Source organism: Cyprinodon variegatus, unplaced genomic scaffold (assembly GCF_000732505.1).
Source record: "Cyprinodon variegatus isolate N-32 unplaced genomic scaffold, C_variegatus-1.0 Scaffold2357, whole genome shotgun sequence".
NCBI classification, from domain to species: domain Eukaryota; kingdom Metazoa; phylum Chordata; class Actinopteri; order Cyprinodontiformes; family Cyprinodontidae; genus Cyprinodon; species Cyprinodon variegatus.
Window position 1 is genome coordinate 23,007 of NW_015152810.1, and position 4,506 is coordinate 27,512.

The 4,506-nt window shown below is 44.6% G+C and overlaps 1 pseudogene; it reads left to right on the top strand.

Annotated features, from left to right (window-relative positions):
- The first annotated feature begins 1,845 nt into the window (after nt 1–1,845).
- LOC107080809 lies at nt 1,846–3,522 on the top strand (annotated as a pseudogene).
- The last annotated feature ends 984 nt before the right edge of the window (nt 3,523–4,506 follow it).

The window sequence follows — 4,506 nt, forward strand, 5'->3', positions numbered from 1 at the left end:
AAGCTGCAGCTCTGTGTGAGATACATATCTGTAAATAAAAGAACAACTTGTAATGGTGTCAGAAGTGGGATACTGCGCATGAATGGAGAAAACCAGGTAAATACGCTGGTGTATTGCATGGGCGATGAAGCTGAAGATGTGCTAAAGGGGCTACCACTAACTGCAGATGCTAGGAACAATTATGCAGACATGAAAGCAGGCTTTGATGCATTTTTTGTACCTAAAAAAGAATGTCATATATGAGAGAGCCAAGTTTAATCAGCGTGTGCAATTGCCGGGAGAAACAGTGGATTCCTTCATCACTGCTCTATACAACTTAGCTGAACATTGTAATTATAGACAGTTACATGAGGAGCTGATTCGTGACAGGCTGGTAGTTGGATTGAGAAACGTCTCCTTGTCCGAAAAGTTACAGCTAGACAGAGACCTCACGCTCCAAACTGCCATAGAAAAGACGAGGCTAGCGGAGGAAATCAGACGACAGCAGTCAGACCTGAGAGGAGAAAATAGTGGATGCTCCAATGTCGATGCTGTGCATGCTACACCTGCTAGCTACAGATAGCCGAGGTTTCCGTCCAAGCTGCTACAAGCACAGCCACCAGGCAGATACAAACCGGCACAAGCGCAGCAAAGTACAAGGGCCTGCTATAGATGTGGGAAAATGCCGGTACATAGAAAAGCAAAATGCCCTGCTACTGACGTTGTGTGTCATCACTGTGGAAAGAAAGGACATTACAGTAATGTATGTGGGAACAGTGCAACTTCTCTGAATGCTGTTACAGCAGATGAAGAGGAAAGTTTTTTTTCTTGGTGCTGTGGATGCTGGAAAAGATCCATGGACAGTGCAACTTCAAGTCAGAGATAAAAAAGTGTGCTTTAAGATAGGGCTGGGCGATAATTCAATAATGATGCACACTGCACTGCTGGTTCGCCCTGCTATTCAACAGCTTCAACTTGTAAGCAGGGTCAACAGCATCACCATGGATACGGTGAAACAACAGTATCCAAAGCTGTGCAGCGGGCTGGGTCTTGTGCAGAGTCCATATGCACTTAAACTAAAACCAGGCGCAGTGCCCTTTTCTCTTTCAACACCTCGCAGGGTCCCTCTGCCTCTCATGGGAAAAGTGAAGGAGGAGATAAATCGCATGGAGAAAATGGGCGTGATCACCAAGATCGAGGAGCCGACTGAGTGGTGCGCTGGGATGGTGGTGGTGCCAAAGAAAGAAGGTACTTTTCGCATTTGTGTTGATTTTACAAAAATGAATGAATCAGTGTGCAGAGAAAAATTTATCCTGCCATCAGTTGAGCATACACTGGGCATGCTAGCAGGTGCAACAGTTTTCAGTAAATTAGATGCCAATATGGGCTTTTGGCAGGTACCATTGACAAAAGAGTCTGCCTAATATACCACCTTCATCACGCCTTTTGGGCGCTACTACTTAAACCGGCTACCCTTTGGCATAGCTTCAGCCCCAGAGCATTTCCAGAGGATGATGATGACGGAGGTAATTGCAGGCCTAGATGGGGTACTGTGTCATATGGATGATGTGCTGGTATGGGGACGGACACAGTAAGAGCATGACAGGCGACTACATGCAGTCATGGTGACACGTCAAATCTGTGCTCCACTGCTCCTGGCTTTTGATAGTTATTAATCATGTGCTCAATTCTGAGTAGACCTACTTAGAGTTTATCAAACTAACCCACAGCAGCTTAGGCTAGATTAATTCAGAGTTGAAGATTTGAGTCTGAGTTTGTAACTCTGCTTTATTAAATGGAACCCAGAGCTCAAACCCTTTACTGTTTTCAGGAAGTGAAAAGCACACAGTCACTGCAAGGGCAGAAATGGGGCAGAATGAGCTGGATGCAGAAACCTTCTCCTGCTAGATCTGTCTGGATCTCCTGAAAGATCCAGTGACTATTCCCTGTAGACACAGCTACTGTATGAACTGTATTAATAGCCAATGGGATGAGGAGGATCAGAGAGGAATCCACAGCTGCCCTCAGTGCAGGAAAACTTTTATACCGAGGCCTGACCTGCAGAAGAGCACAATGTTAGCAGCTTTAATGGAGCAGCTGAAGAAGACTGGACTCCAAGCTGCTCCTGCAGACCAATTCTATGCTGGAGCTGAGGATGTGGCCTGTGATGTCTGCACTGGAAGGAAACTGAAAGCCATCAAGTCCTGTTTAGTCTGTCTGGCCTCTTATTGTGAAAAACACCTTCAGCCTCATAAGAATTCAGCTCCATTCAGGAAACACACGCTGGTGGAACCCTCCAAGAACCTCCAAGAGAACATCTGCTCTTTTCATGATGAGGTGATGAAGATGTTCTGCCGTACTGATCAGAAGTCCATCTGTTATCTCTGCTCTGTGGAGGACCATAAAGGACACGACACAGTCTCAGCTTCAGCAGAAAGGACTGAGAGGCAGAGCAAGCTGCAGGAAAGACGAGGAATAATCCAGCAGAGAGTCCAGGACAGAGAGAAAGATGTGAAGCTGCTTCAGCAGGAGGTGAAGGACATCAATCACTCTGCTGAGAAAACACTGGAGGACAGTGAGAAAATCTTCACTGAGCTGATTGGCCTCTTCCAGAAAAGAAGCTCTGATGTGAAGCAGCAGATCAGAACCCAGCAGGAAGCTGAAGTCAGTCGAGTCAAAGAGCTTCAGCAGAAGCTGGAGCAGGAGATCAGGGAGCTAAAAAGGAAAGATGCTGAGCTAGAGCAGCTTTCAGACACAGAGGATCACAAGCAGTTTCTCCACAGCTACCCCTCACTGTCAGACCTCAGGGAGTCTACACCCTCAGCCGGCATCGACATCCGTCCTCTGAGACGCTGGGAGAATGTGACAGCAGCTGTGTCAGAGCTCAGAGTCAAACTACAGGACATCCTGAGAGACACATGGACAAAGATCTCACTGACCCTGGCTGAGGCAGAACCAGAGAGCAGAGCTGGTTTCTTAGGATATTCATGTCCGATCGCATTGGATCCAAACACAGCACACAGTCGACTGATACTAACAGAGGGAAACAGGAAGGTGAAACTGATGGATCAACCCCAGTCTTATTCTAGTCTTCCAGACAGATTCACTGATTGGCCTCAGGTTCTGAGTAGAGAGAGTCTGACTGGACGTTGTTACTGGGAGGTGGAGTGGAGGGGGTGGGTTCGTGTAGCAGTAGCATACAAGAATATCAACAGAACAGGAAGAGGGGATGAATGTGGATTTGGACATAATGAAAAATCTTGGGCATTAAATTGTTTCCAAGGTGGTTATGAATTTGGTCACAACAACATCTGGACCTCCATCTCAGGTCCTGGTTCTTCGAGAGTAGGAGTGGACCTGGATCACAGAGCAGGTGTTCTGTCCTTCTACAGCATCTCTGAAACCAGAACTCTCCTCCACAGAGTCCAGACCACATTCACTCAGCCGCTACATGCTGGAGTTTGGGTTTGTATCACTGGATCATCTGCAGAGTTCTGTAAACCTAAATAGATCCAGTTTGTTGGTTCTGATTGTTGATCAGGGTTCCTGGTTCCAGTGCCTGTGCTTTGCTGCTCTCTTCTTCTTTCTTTCTCTGTTTAAATGTAATTTTCTGTGTCTGTGTTCCAGGAGCCATGAAGGATTTCGCTGCTGATTTTTCTTTCATTCTTCTGACACAGAAATATTTCTCCAAATGAAAATCTAAACTTCTCTGGGCTCTGATTGTTCTACTGTAATATCTGTATTGATGGATCTGGATGTTCTGGGGTCTCTTCCTCTGTTCAAATACTTATTTGCAGTTTTATCACAAATAATTTGTAAAAAAAATCATATATTGTGATTTCTGTATTTTTACCATGTATCTCTCACATCGGACATGCATCTACGATGATAATTTCAGACCTCTCCATGATTTGGGAAGAACTTGCAAAATAGCAGGTTGTTCAAATACTTATTATCCCCACTGCTCAAAGTTTTATGTGTCTGTTCCTGATCTTCCTTCAGATATTATTCTGAATATATTTGTCAAAGTTTAACGTTCTCGATCTTAAACATCTGTGTTTGATATTTCTGTAATCAATGTTGAAACTGTGTTTCAGAGGGTTGTTAGTCCTCTGCTTTATGTCTGAAAAGTGGGCTGCATGGTAACACAGTTTGTAGCACTGTTGCTTTGCAGCAAGAAGGTTCTGGGTTTGATTCCCAGTCCAGGGTCTTTCTGCATAGAGTTTGCATGTTCTTCTGGTGCAGGGTATGTTCTCTCACAATCCAAAAACATGGCTTGTCCTTAGGTCTGTGTTTATGGTTGTGTGTCTCTGTGTTGCCCTGTGACGGACTGGCATGTGTCCAGAAGATGGATGAATGTTTTTAGGCACTGCTACATTTAGAACGTAAAATCTATGGCTAAAATACAAAAAAAAAAAAAAATAAACCACTTGATATATATTAAAAGCACAGAGTATTGTTTTATTTAGTGCAAGAGAACTGGCAATGATTACCTAATTTTTGTGAGTGGTGTGCAAATACTATCCA